The following is a 15,324-nucleotide window of genomic DNA, read 5'->3' on the forward strand; positions in this document are numbered from 1 at the left end:
CATGAACAACTTAAATCATCCGGCGTTGATCTTAATTTAACTGCCCCCCCATCTCTGATAATTAGTTCAACATGACTACCAAAGTGGCGAAGACTGGCAAAGCTATTAGACCAGATACAATATTCCAAGAATCCGTTACCAAGCTTGGAACCATAATGAAAAGATGGATTCATAACTTCATGTATAAATGTCTAGAAAACAACAGACTTCCAAAAATCTGGAGAAAAGCTGACATTGTTGCTATTCTGAAACCCAATAAATCACCAGAGTATCCAAAGAGCTACTGACCAAACTTGCTACTCCATGCATAATCCTTAATAAAATAAAGCACATCATTAATCCCCAGTTCCCAAAAGAACAAACTGGCTTTTGGTGTACCATTGACCAAGTTATGTTACTTACATGTGACAAAAACGGATTTGAAATGAAGCAAAACAAGCACAGTCTTTGTCAACCTTACAGCCACCTATGACACTGAATGGCACCAGACCCTCAAATATAAACTGCACTTTATGATACCTGACTGCAAGCTATGTGCTTTAATCATAAACATGATCTCCAGCAAATCATTCAAACTTATTACCAGCCAAGGAGAGAAAAACAGAGTATGAACTCTGAAGAATGAAGTCCCCCAGGGGCCAATGCTAGCACCAACACTTTTCAATGTATATATCTCTCACTTCCTGCATACATCTAAGTGATACATGTACACTGACAATGTTGCCGTAATAGCCCAAGGAATAGATATGACAGAATTGGAAAAGATACTGAGTACTGACATGAAACTCATTGCTGACTATCTCCACAAGTGCTGCTTCAAATTGAGTGCCAGTAAATCAGTATAAACACCCTTCCACCTAGAAAATCATCAAGGCAGGAGCATGCTGCATATCAAAGTGGGCAACCACATCTTTCCCCATAAGCAAACCCCAACCTACCTAGGAGTCGCATTAGACTATTCCCTTGCCTATACACATCACATTCAGAAGGTCAGCAGTAAAGTCTCTGCACAGGTAGCTAGCTGCCTCTCCCTTAAGATGTTTAGGCAGCATGGCATGGGGTGCCAACGTCGAAGTGCTCAGAATCACCACACTTGCAGTGGTATATGCCCCAGCAGAATATTGCGCTCCTGTATGGTCCAGAAGTTGTCACACTAAATAGCTCAACACTGTACTTAACAGTCCACTGACACCCATATCAAGCGGCACAGCTTACACAGATGCACTCCCTGTTCTCGGGCATTAAATCAAGTCCTATCAGAAGATGGACCCTAACATCATTATTAAAAATAGAGGCAAGCGATGATGAAAATCACCTGTTTTAGCAACTGTTAACTGCAGACCCAAACAGATGGAGGCTTAAGAAGCTTAGAAGTCATAAACAGCATATGCAGGAAGTCCACAGGCTCTTGGAAGAGCTTGGGGATGCCAAACTAGCTTATGGGATGCAACTAAGTGGCCTGACCACTAAGGAAGTTCAGATCTTCTCCTAAAGCATCTTACAAACGAGCACCAAACGAGTCCCCCGTTGGGCACGACCTTGACAGAGAAGCGTGGGTCAAGCTGAAAGACTGAGCTCTGGATATGGATGCTTCTAACAACACTTCATAAGATGAACACCTTGGACAGCCCACTGTGTGAATGCAGTGTCCAACAAACCATGCAGCACTTAATCGGAAGCTGAAATCTCTTCAAATGCCTGGATGGGGCAAATGGAATCCACACATTGAGCAATAATATGAGACAGTGGTTCAAAGATTTGGAAGCTGATATCTGATGCCTTACAAAAGAGAGAGAGCTGGAGCTCAGCCCTGCTTCTCAGCAGGGTAAATTAACCCACGTGGAGCTGAATGCTGCTTCCAGTACCTTAGCCAGCCTAGGTGTCTCTGCACCACACTGTCTCCAGGGGAGACTGTACCTGCACTCATTAAAACAGAGAATCAAAGCTCTTCTTGGTGACAAGTCTTACCCTGTTGTTTCTTCTGCTTGTTAATCAGCAAATTTGCTGGTAATTAACACCTGTGAGCAGCACCTCTGAGACCAGGTGTTATTAAGTTACCTCCTGTTTAGCTTCCTCCTCCCTTTGTGGCTTACAGGGGGATGTTAACTGTTAATTCTCTTCCCTTTTGTCTCGACTCTTCTGTGCTGTCATTTTCAATCTCTATTTTGTTGCCAGTGTAAATATTTCTCATATATTAGGTTTCCCTGCTCCCTTATCCTGTTTTATGGAGTGAGAGCTACATTCTAAAAAAACCAAGCAGCCGGCTCAATTTACAGCCTATTGCTGGCTACGATGAGAAACTTTACAGCTGAGGCAACATCTGCAGCTGAATTATTAAAGCAGAAGTAAGCCTTCTAGCATGTGTAACTCAGTCATTTGTAATCATAATGCCTTGGCACTGCAAGAAGCTGTTGAACATGCTGGAGCTAGGCTTTTACAAGGGTTTAGCATGGTTGGTGCTGCCCTTCCTTGCATTGCATCCCAGTAAAAGCTGCTGAGTGGAGAGGTCTGTTCAATCTGGTCTTTAGTTAGATGCCTAGAATGGAGGTTGGTGTCTTCTGAAAACCTCATTCCAATGTAGGGCTGAGCCAGCTTTTGGCCATGTGCCCCTCTAAACACACATGCTGAATAAGGAACCCTTCCTGTCTCTGAGGTAAATAGTTTTCTTCCCTCTGTGAAGACTGGAGAAGTTGAGGCAGAGCTAGGTAAAGGGGTGTGCTCAAAGCAACATAATGGCAGAGGCTGCAGTTGAATACAGGAATTGCTACTTCCACCCTCAGTCTGTTCCCTTCACCTGCTGCATCTTATGGGCAATTTAACACATTTATTTTTGTTAGGACTGCCTTTTCCCCACTCCCTCCCTTACTTCCCCCAATCAGCAGCTATCAGAAACTGGAAAATGTACTACCTAATTTTGTCCTAGCAGCTCTGTTGGATTAAATCCAATCTGTAAAACATCTGTCTACAAGTGTCCCAGGGCTCAGTCACATCCTAAAGTAACATTTCCCCATGCTGGTGTAACTCGGTCACTGGCATGACTTTAATACAACTCTTTTTAAGTATGCATTTGTTTCCAGTAAGCCCTTGAGTACAGTCAAGTCCTTTTTATATTGAAATCCAGGATCCTCAATAACATTTGATTATGAGGCTTGCTATTTTTGGAGTCCCTGTTACTCTGTTATGAGCAGGGCACATAACATCTCTTGATATGAAATCATTAAGGGCACAGTAGAGTTCATTACAGGGGCATTTCAACCGTATTAAGAACAAATCAATACCACATACTAATATAGCAGCATGATACCTGGCTTGGGTTATGAATAGTACATCTAGAAATGGAGAGCGTATTCTCTTGGCCTTTGTGCTCCTCTTCCAATATCTTATCTGTTGGTTTTTCCCCCCAGTGGTTGTGATGGATTTATGTTAACATGATCCAAAGGATAGTTTGTTTTTCATGATACCTTATCACTACATTTTTCAAAAAATACAAAAAAAATGTAGCTAACATACATTTTGGGTCTTGCAATGCCCTAGATGGATCCCCATGGACTCCAATGAAGTTTCATAGAAGGGCTCCCATAAAATGTGGGGTCAGAGTCCAAAGTGCCATATGGCTAATGCATACACATAGTTAATGTAACTTTCCTTAAGCAAATTAATGTATTCAGGGCTCAGAAAAACCAAGAGTAATCATTCCAGGAGAATGGGCTGCTGCCTTTTTTTTATAGGGAGGAGGAGAGAAGACAGGTTATAAAATTACTATAAGTGACAGAGGATTGCCAGGAGAGCATTCTCCAGAAGGGTCGCCTTTTTGGAACCACCTGCACCAGGCCAAGATCTGTCATTAACTTGAATTCATTGTCCAGCTTGGCAGGCTACATATCCCACCTGTTAGAGCAGGAGGGTGAGCTTTCTAATGGGAAGGTGCTGAGATGGGGATACTGGCAACCGCACAATAAGCAGAACTTACTTTCTGTTGAAATCCATAGTAGAGCTGTGCCCATGACAGCAATGGACTCTTGGCTTTCAGTACTTTGCTTTGAACAATGGGTCCCTGCTTGTACCTCTTGAGACTTCTGCATATTGGAGATGAAAACATGGTCTCCATCTTGCTTCTCAAGCCCATCATGGCACACATGACACAAATGTCTTCAGCACCAGTTTGTCTGAAATAAGCTATGGAGGATGATGGTGTATTTCTACTTTCTTCCCCCTCCCCTGAAAACAATTACCCTGCAGTAGAGTTTAATTATATTTGCCTTCTGAAATTTTGCTTAATGGAAAAGAACAGCTATTTGTCAGGGTCATGCTTAACACTGAGCAGCACCAAGGGGGTTGCTTATAGCTAGGCTGACAATAAAAAAAAATCAAGTGAGCAAAGTCTGGAGCTGTGGGCCTTCTTCATAATGATCTGAAGCACTCAAGCCATTATTAACTTAATGCTCTCATTTACTAGATTATTCCTGGAAAATGCCCTCCTGGTCATACTACTATTGCAAGTTCAAAAAAGTAAAGTTAATAATAGCTGGAGCTGCACAGCTCATTACTGGGAAAAGCCTACAGCTCTGAATGGTGCTAATTCTGTTTTGTGTAAGGTGTTTTTTTTTTTATTAAGTTTCCAGCATAAATTTTAAGCAGAGCCTCTTGTTTTACATTTCTAGTCCAAACATGATTTCATTTACTGTGTATAAAGTCTGTGGACTTCATGAAGAATGTTACTGGATTACCAGTTCCTCAGGATGTGGTTAGCTGCGGAGCGTTTCTCTGTAGCTGAATGTTAGTGTGTTGAAACACAATTGGTAAGTGTCATTAGCTGACATGGTGCTGATGGTCAGTGTAGACAAGTCATTTTTCAGCAGCCCAGGGTTGAACTGATAGTAATGACTGTAACTTGCACTCTTTTTGGTCAGCCAGACTGTAATGAGACGATGAGGCACTAAGCATAGTCATTTGAGAAAAGATAACATTTGGTAACCAAGACAAACATAAGGATAAACACCAAGAGCCAAATCATGAAAAAACCCTCATGCACCTGCTTTTATAACATGCTGCAGTGCCTTGTTAGCTTTCAGACCTGTCTCAAAAAACAGTGAGGAGCAGAAGGACAACTCATTCACCTTTGCTAACAGTTTCTTGGGGGACTTGTGTCCACGTAGGTGCCTAATGGGTGGAATAGAGTCTGGCCCCAGCAGCTTGTTAACGCAGCTGCCTGCAAGTTAATAACTGGAGAAATCTAGATGGCAATTTAATTCTCATCAGTGACCTGGAACTATCACTAGATCTGAACTCTTGCATCTCACCCGACACGGATGTTGCAGTCCATTTCCTGTGTCGTGCCAACAACTTCTGGCTGAACTTGCGTATGTCTTGTCGACTGTCATCCATTCTTGACTTGGGGACTCTAGCCAAGGGCAATCTTTAGTAAGGGAGGTAAGGGAGCCTATGGATAGGGCTTTACTTAAAGTTAAGCCAACTGTTGAACCTGTCTGCTGCACTTCTGGGTTGTGTGCACTAACGAACTTCATTGATAAAGTTTTTGTTTCATTGAGCAGGAAGGCATGAGGGACTGTTCAAGGGCTAACCACAACCTGAAGGACTTTGACTTACAATTACATATGAAGGAAAACCACATTTAATATTTATTCAGTCTTCTCTGATTCCATGATGGTGCCCTAGGCTGCTAGTTGTGTGCTCCTTTGCCATGTGTCTGCACCACTGCCCTGCAGTCACACTGTGAAGTGGAGGACAGACCGAATGTCTGCATTTTGTATCCGGGCTGCAAACAAACTGCTGTAAATAGCATGGGAATGACCTGCCTCTTTCTCCAACCCATTGCCATTCTGCAAGGACATAGGCCTTTTATGCTTATTGGTGCCACCATCAGCCCTGCATGTAATAAGTTGCTTTTTCTTACCCACTAGAGCTCTCCATACATTTTTGAGGGTGGTGGCATGTCTCTACGTTTCTGGAGGAGCCAGATGAATTGGCATATAGTTATTACCAGTAAATTCACAGTGTGTGGTCAAGACGGCTCATAAAGATGGGATAGCTGTATTTGTTTCAAACCTGTAAGACGTATGGGTCAGCTTCTCTGCTGGACTGCGGGTGCCTCCTTGGGAGCAGTGTAAAGGAAAACAAACATGGACAAGATCCAAATACAAACAGTAAAAGCATGTGCTTCCTGTCTGTCATGTCCCTAGAATTGCCGCACGAATCTGAAGCAGGTCTGCTTATTTCAAGTGAACTCCAGTCTTCAAAAGGCTGCTTCTGTTTATTAAACCAGAGACATGAATGCAAGCAGATGTTAGAGCTGTTAAATAATGCATATTTCTACCTCTGTGGCACCTGAGAATCCTATATAAGCCCTTGCCACAGGAGGGACGTATCGTTATGTCTGTGTTACTGGTGGGAAAACAGAGGCATCAAGACCCCACGCGATAACGTGAATCTTGCTTAGGAAATCTGATCTCTGTTCTGCACTGACTCCTAACCCAGTGCCCTCTAGTGTTTCCTGCTTCCTGCCTCAGGCTGCCCATTTGAACATAGGGAGTTGATGTTGAAAAAGTCTGGATCAATGTTTGGTGGCTTGGACCTTATCAGAAAGCCACTGGCCCAAACATTTTCCAAAACAACTCAAGATGTTGAGTGCTAGTCTTGCAACTCTAATTTTTCATAGTGTGGGTATTTAGCACTTTCATAGGTTTCATAGATATTGGGGCTGGAAGGGACCTCGGAAGATCATCAAGTCCAGCCCCCTGCCCCAAGGGCAGGAAGTCAGCTGGGGTCAAAGTATCCCAGAAAGATAAGAGTCCAAATGTTTCTTAAAAGTGTTCAGAGTAAGTGCTGGCACCACCTCTGGAGGGAGTCTATTCCAGGCCTTGGGAACTCAGACAGTAAAGAAGTTTTTCCTTATGTCCAGCCTAAAACAGTCTTGGAGGAGTTTGTGACCATTAGATCTTGTCATCCCTTGTGGTGCTGTGGTGAACAGGTGTTCCCCCAGATCCTGGTGAACAGCCCTGATGTACTTATAGGATATCACCAGGTTACCCCTGAGCCTGCGCTTTTCCAGGCTGAAGAGTCCCGCGGCGCTCAGCCTCTCTTCATAAAGCCTATTCTCTTGCCCTCTGATCATGCGCTTGGCTCTCCTCTGGACTCTCTCAAGCTTCTCTACATCCTTCTTGAATTGTGGTGCCCAGAATTGCATGCAGTACTCCAGCTGCGGCCTCACCAAGGCCGAGTACAGCGGGAGGATGACATCCTGAGATTTATTTGAGAAGCATCTATGGATGTAAGCCAGAGCTTGGTTTGCTTTAACACCTGCGACATTACATTGATTGCTTATGTTCATCTTATGGTCAATCATGACCCCCAGGTCTCTTTTGGCCATGGTGCTAGCAAGCGTAGCACGGCCAAGCCTATAAGCGTGCTGTGGGTTTTTTTCCCCAAGGTGGAGTACCTTGCATATGTTGGTATTGAATGTCATCAGGTTTGTATCCGCCCACTCTACTAAGCTTATTCAAGTCAGCCTGGATCACCACCCTATCTTCAGGTGTGGATGCTCTACCTCAAAGTTTGGTGTCATCGGCAAACTTGGCCAGTCCATTTCTGATGCCAGTATCCACATCGTTGATAAAAAAGTTAAAGAGGACAGGTCCAAGGATGGAGCCTTGGGGACACCACTGGTCACAGAGCGCCATGGTGATTCACTTCTATCAACCACCTCGCTGGGTCTGGTGTCAGAGCCAATTCCCCAGCCATTAGACTGTGATGTAGCCAGGGGCACAGTTGGCCGATTTTTCCATGTGGAGATCATAGGACACCAGATCAAAGGCTTTTTTGAAGTCCAGATATATGATGTCAATCTCTTCTCCTCTTTCCAGGTGATGTGTCACCTGGTCATAAGAGGAGATGAGATTGGTCAGGCAAAACCTACCCGCAACAAACTCATGCTGACTGTCTGTCATGATGTTGCCATCAGCCAGCTTGTCAAGAATGGTCTCTCTGATTAATTTTTACCAGTATCTTTCCAGGGATTGAGGTCAAGCTGATTGGCCTGTAGTTTCCTGGATCTACTTTCCTCCCTTTCTTGAAGATGGGCACTACATTGGCCTTCTTTCAATCTTTAGGTACTTTACCTGAGCACCAGGAGTTTTTGAATATCTTTGCCAGTGGCTGAGCTATTACTCCTGTCAGCTCCTTAAGTACTCTGAGGTGAAATCGGTCAGGACCAGCTGACTTTAAGGCGTTCCTTTACAAGGCCTATACTGATGCTGGGTATAAATTCACCCTTGCCCTGGCCGTCCTGCATCATGCTAAGCAAGGTGGTTCCTTTGGGTTGATGAAAAACTGATGTGAAGTTTTTGTGAATGTGAACTGATGTACCCATTAAGCAGGCTGGCTTTTTCCTGGGTGTCGGCTGTCAGTTGTCTCATTTGGTTTAGCAGGGGTCTGATGTTACCTTTGCTTTTCTTCTGATTCCCCGCATATCTGAAAAAAGATATCTTATATCTGGAGTCTCCAGTTGGGCATCTATAATTGTTACTGGATATGAAATTGTGGTCATAGCCTTTTACAAACACTCTTTTATGCAAGGCAGCTGATAACAAGGTCTATTCCTAATGCTTGTAAAAGTACATGAGTGCAACAGCTGATGAAATATTTCCTTTGATCACTATCTGTTCCTGCTCTTGAAAACAGAAAAGAACAGACCATTTTTATTAAAGCATTTACTCTGGTATTCCAGAGGGATAAATAAAGGATTTTCCAGCATAGATTTTTAATTTGGCTCTTAGAAGGTATTATGGTTATGTCCAGCGCAGCATGTACGGAGTAGGGAAAATAAAAAATGTCAAGTTATGGAAATCCTGTGTACTATTCTGTGCTGCTGCATCATAGACTTAATTGTATAGAAAGACATTATGAAAGGAGTCGTTGGACTGACTGAAGGATCTTATTGTGCACATCCCTTGTTCAAAAGCAGCAGGCCAGATTCACAGCTGGTATAACTTATCTACAAAAAGTGTGGCATGTTAAAAAAACAAAAATAGTAAGCCTAGGAATGTTTTCATATTCATTTATCTTGGAGCAAAGGCAAAGACCTTTAGTAAAAAGGACTATTTTATATTTTCATTCATCCAAATTATGTGGGGGAAGAGAGACTACACTCTGATCCAGGGGTGGGCAATTATTTTGGGCGGAGGGCCGCTTACTGAGTTTTGGCAAGCCATTGTGAGCTGCATGACAGGCAGCTAGGGGCAGATAAATATTAATTTTCTAAATTGTTTAGGGACCCTGTGGGCCAGATGGAAGGTCCTGGTGGGCCGCATCTGGCCCACGGGCCCCATTTTGCCCACCCCTGCTCTGTTCCCATGTAGTTGGGTGCCCTAGAAATACATCCTTTAGAAAAGAAGCATATGTTTGGGGAATGGAAGTCAGAATTAGGCTAACCATACCTGATTTCCAGCTTGGTTTTATACTTCATGTATAGTTTTATAGGAGAGTGTCAAGGAGGAAAAGAAAAGGGGGTTGAAATGAGAGGTAAATGTTGCATGGTCTGTGAGTTGTGGTCTGAAGTGCAAGCATGGGCCCTGAAGCTTTTCCTAGGTGGCCTGTTGGGGGACTGTAGCAGGGCGCTAAGGTGCCTGCTACTTGTAGAGCTCGGATAACTACCCAGGCGCTGGTTGCTAGGGCAACCAGAGGGAGCTAGTAACCCACACCTGCCAGTGGTCAGCTGACTGGAAGGGGCAGGGCCCGGCTCCCATTTAAACCCAGGGCTGAGGCCAGGTGAGCAGTTCCCTGCTGGCAGCCAAGGGGGAAAGAGCTCTGCCTGAGCAAGTAAAGGGAAGAGGTCTGAATGCAGAAGCAGCTTGATCCTGGTGAGCGGTGGAGTAACCTTGGGGTGGCTTGAATGATGTTTTAGCCGAGTGGCATGAATTTATGTTATAGCCCAGGGGCTGGTGTTTTCGTTTGCTGTTTGACCGGAGGTTTGGGTGAGGGTATTAAGGGGTGGAGGAGGCCTCATAGGGGGCTCATGGTAGTGTGGGGACCGCAGTCCCAGAGCGGGGGCAGCGAGCAGCCCCAGAGAGGGGGCAGTGTCTGACAAGAGCCAGTGAGGCGCAGTGTGAGACAAGGCTGTGGAGAGCCTGACCACCAGTGAGGCGCGGTGCGTAGTAAAGGGATGGTTGGAGCCACGCATAGCCCATAAGGCTGGGGTGTACAGAAACCCCGTTACAGAACTGGGCCAGTGTACAACAGGATAACTGTGTCCAAGAGGACGGAAAGGCAGCCTCCCTATTATACACTAACATCAAAGACGTGGCAGGAGAGACTTGAGGGTGCTTTTAGGCTAACTTGGCACAGTAAAGGGGGTATTAAGGGAGAGCATGGTGACCCCTAGGATGCCCTCCTGTTACAGGGACCATCTTTCTGAATCTGAAGTCGAGACAATAACAGAAGTAGAGGTAGAAAAAAGTCTAAGTCTGTACCTACTAAGCATTTGTGTGGAAAAGCTGTTCAAGGTCACCACACTTCTAATAAGACATTTTCCTTTTGGAGGTGCCATAAGGCTTGAAGTCCAAGGCTCCACATCTTCTGAGCCCAATTTTTAACTCCTGTTGCAGCTGATGAAAAGACTCCCACAGATTTAACTGACAGTCAAATTGCTATACAATAGTACTTTAAAGCCGAATTCTCAAGGAATGCCTTAATGTCTCCATTATGCCAGCCGTATTAAGCAAAACCCCCCACAAATTTGATCTTCTTGTAAGAGGAATCAGAAATGGCATAACAGGATCTGGGAACTGTAGTGTAAACAGATGAAAAGGAAGTTGAGGAGGGAAAACAAAAACAAAACTAATATCCTTATGACAGCTCATTTAAGATGCCCTATCCTAACAGTTGCACTGTTATTATTGTTCTAATGCTATTACTGTGTCTCATTCAGTGGTAATTGATGTTCAGAACATTAGAAGTGTGCTTCTACTCTGAAAAAGGACTTTGTGGAAATGAAGCTTTCTTACTCATTGGACTAACGCTCTGAGCTTGAACTCCAATAAAATCTACTGGCATTACTGAGGCAAAAGAAAACATTTTGTTGTTATTGAAACTAAGAAGGTGGTCTGGATTCTTTTCCCATGGGTACCTTGTCAACAGAGGTATACAGCTACAACAGAGGTTATAATCTATCTGCAGGGTGTTGTTTTGTTTTTGGGGAGGGTTTCTTGAGTTTATCATGATGAGGCATAAGAAGGGAAAGAAGCTAACTTGACTATCAACTCCCAGGCTGCATTTGCAGGATTGGTAACTGGGGAAAAAAATTATGTAAACCAAGTATACTTGGAGTTGCTGACATCACATGTAGACCCCTTCGATACAATGTTTACCAGTCCTGTTTTGCAGAGTAGAACTGCATTTTAAGGGCTTAGGTTGCAGATGTATACTACAAGTATTTTGATTAGCTGCAGAAGGGACAGGCTAAGTACTGAAATCAAGGCTCCTCTTTAACCGCCTGTCTTTTGAAAATAAAGTACCTGTGTGCGCGTGCACACACGCTTGCTCTCATGATTTCTCTCTGCTCCTCTCCCTCAACCTTTGAACAATAACCTTTGAAGCCTTACTCAAAGGAGATATCCATAGTGCTAGTTTGTGTACAAATACCTAGGAAGACACTGTCCCTTCCCTGAACAGTGTGCAAAGATTTTTCCCTCTGTGGTCGTGGAAAAAAAGATACTAATCAAGGATCCAGAGTGCCTAAAGGAAACTTAAGTTACTGCTGAATGTTTCTTTTTTACTTTAATTCTAGTTTGAGGTTAGTAGTGTCTCATTTGCATCCTACTACTAACGTTCACTTGAAAACAGGCAGACAGGTGACTTTACCTGGTGAAATCTTTGTGTTCTTGATGGGTCCTCCTGCTGACAGATTTCTGCATTTAATTTAGGGCTGCAGACACAGTCCACTGACTCCTCTCTCCTTTTTTTTTTTTTTCTAGGTTATATACCTTTCAGTTGGTTAAGCTGAGATGAAACCCTTTTTTTTTTTTTTTTGCTCTTAGGATTCTGGGCTGAAAAAGGTTGAAGGCCTCTCTCTCTTCTTTTTTTTTTTTAAGTTTAGCTTTAAAGGTATATATTTCAGCTGTTCTTCTGAGCATCATTCTGGCTCTTCTCAAATAGATTTAATGGCCCAGAAAGTGTAAGCAATGTGTTTGATGTCTTTGCAGCATCATGCTTAAGCAACAGTTGAGTAGTGACTATAGCAAGAAAACCACATTCATGGTCACAAGTGTGTGTGGCGAGAGAGATCTTGGCATTGCTGGGTTCCATGGAAGGTTCTTATTGACTTCCCCAGGGTCAAGGTTTCTGGTCTCTTTCTCATTGTCTGGGCCCAACCTTCTTCCAGAGATTTTTTTTTTTTAATGGCAGTAACTAGTATTCAGAAGGATTATTTGCTTAAGCATTTTTAAAAAAATCTTGCTTGATGCTTGTTTTGTGTTGTCAGACTCCTGGGAGAAAGACAAACTGATTGTATGATGCATGACTGCAATTAAAGTAAGTGGAAGTTCCTTATGACAAAGTGACACGATTCCTTTTGGCTCAGAATACTTTCCACAAGACCCCCAAGTGCTCAACAATTTATTTTGCCCCTGGGTAATGACAGTATGCAACGGCCCAATATAAATACTATATACAATAATGATGATGTGCAGGATATTGAAGGTATTGTAAATACAAAGCTGTCTGCTAAGGCTGATTCTACAAAGAGCACCACAATGAGGATCTGCCTGTGTGGAACACCATCAATGATCATAGCTTTTGCACACATCTGCAATGCTTTGCCATCAGTTATCTGACCAGAGCCTAATGCTTCACTGTTGTATGAATGCAACCTCATGAAATCCAGCGAGTGGCATCTATCAGCCCAGAAGCATAAACTTCTATCCTGCACCCTGCAGTGGATTTAAAACTGTATTGGAAGAAAGCTTCTCTAAGAAGCACCTTTTTAAAATAGGAGACTACACCTGGACTTATTAAAATCTGTGCTTTCTAAACTTGAGGTATTACTTTGCCCATATGGCTTACACTGAGATTAGCTTATATAGCACTACAGAAGGCATAGGGGTGTGTTCTGCTTGGCTTTTTAAAATGGCCTGTTTTTTATATTTTTAGAAATAAGACGCATGCCTTCAAATGCATAACATTGATTCTGTTGCTTTAACAAAATGAACCAAAGCTGGTTTAGAAACCTATTGCATATACAAAACATCCAGAATTATTTTTTTTTCCTTCTTGCCAAAACAGTTGTATTAGTGAATCTGAGGGCTAGCTGACGTTCTGTGTCAGACAACATGTGCCTAGTTCTGTGCTTTTCCACAGGTTTTGAACTCTACATACCTAATTTTCTTTTTGGTCTTGAGGTTTCCTCTCTTGCTGTACATTGACATAGTTTCCTTACAGTTTGTGGTGAGCCAATTTCTGCTAGCTGAAGCTCCATCTCCGACTATCCTATAGCATAGTCTTGCAATCTGTTGTCTTTCTGTCCTCAGGTGTTTAGTTTCTACTGTACCTTTTTGTCTGGGTACAATGCAGGCCTTAACTTCCTCACGAAAGCTTTCCTTCAGAGGAAAAGGCTACTAACAAAATAGAATATATGCTACTCATCTCTCTGAAAACCTATTATAGGACCTTCTTAGATAGTTTTTTGTTACTGCTCTTAATACACGATCTGCAGCCCAAAAGCTGGAGACCTCTATTTTTTCTGCTTATGGATTTAGCCATATTTCTTAAATACTCCATGAGATCAGATTATGGGATTAGCCCCATGCTATGAGAATCCAGACTTCTAGACAGCTGGCACAATTGTATCCTTCCTCAACCTTTAATTCCAAAGTACAGGCCTGAGATGGAGTTAACATGCTAATTGTGTGCTTAAATACCTACCCGCTCTCTCTTCCCCCATACTCTATTTGTGTCCCCCTTTTCTGTACCTTCCCATTACTTGAGCATGAGTGCTAAAGAAAGTGCAAGCCTATTTTAGTGCATCAAATGAGGTCAGGGTCTCAAGGGTACTCTTTATCATCTAATCTCAAGGTATTTGTATCTAGAATACTACAGAGAGGCCAGAAGACTGATATGGATCAATTGACTGACATGGCATGTTCTTTTTGATGTCTGATCATGTGACTTACCATTTCTACCAGTGTTTCCTACAGAACAACCATCTGACAGGATGATACTCATCTTTGGAGCCTTGAGGCAGAACATTCAAAAGATCTAATACCACGGCAGAGCTAGAGAAGCTTGTCTGGTAACCCACCAATGCGTCTTCCTTCCAGCCTTTTGAAATAGTTCTATAGCCATAAGAAAAAAATCACTTCTTCCATTGTTAGTTACAGAAGCTGTATCAGCTTTTACCAGGCCTCTAAACAACTGAGTGTTTTAAATATATTTCCTTTCAAAACAAATCTAAGTTATTCCAAGATGGGAGTGTATGTGGGTAAGAAGTATTTAAAATGGTCCACTTCATAATAGGAGTTAGAAACCAGAAGTAAAACTTTAGTGACTCATACACCTTTGACAAGGTACTTTATGTTCTTGACAGTATTCCTTTAAAACCATAGTCCAAATAAGTGTTTTTCATGCATTTGCCCAGATAACATGGCAGGCATGCAGAACTTAAGCTATTCAACCAACTGTGAAACAAATGATAGAATTAATCACTTAATGCCCTTTGTATTAGGAAAAGCATGTAGTTTAAAATACAACAGAGCAGTTTTAAATAAGTTTTCCCACATTCAGCAGTTTATCTACTGTGTCTGGGTAATAAAGTGAAAAGGATGCTTAACATGTATAGATCTGTGTGACTGATGGTTCTAACTAGAGGCTTAGCATCTTTTCTGTATCTTTTAAAGAATTTTAAAGGGATATCAGCAAAAATGTAGAGGAACTTGGGCCCAGTAACAGCCCTACTTATCAACCAACCCAAATCTGAAAACAAGAGTTTATTTAACTCATTCTTTGCAGTTTTGAATGTGGGAGAAGAATCTCTCAAACTGTGCCTTACACCGATAGCGGAAATGCAAGTGCCAAGTGAACTTTGCCAAGGAAAAGGGGGGGGGTTTAAATTGAAGGATTCTCCTCATTCCCAGTTTGTTTTCTAGGAGCTTGCTGGGCTTTGGGTGGGGGGGAGGGAGGGGAGCTGTGTGGTATTATATTTCTTTTGGACCTATATTTACATACAGAATGAAGTTGCATTCAAGGTAGGACCTGCTGGCCCTCTAACGCTTAGTTCTAGGGCATGGTTGGCGCGCAAAGAACTGTTAGGTTTCTAGT

Source organism: Crocodylus porosus, unplaced genomic scaffold, assembly GCF_001723895.1.
Source record: "Crocodylus porosus isolate Cpor-Errol unplaced genomic scaffold, CroPor_comp1, whole genome shotgun sequence".
Lineage (NCBI taxonomy): Eukaryota > Metazoa > Chordata > Crocodylia > Crocodylidae > Crocodylus > Crocodylus porosus.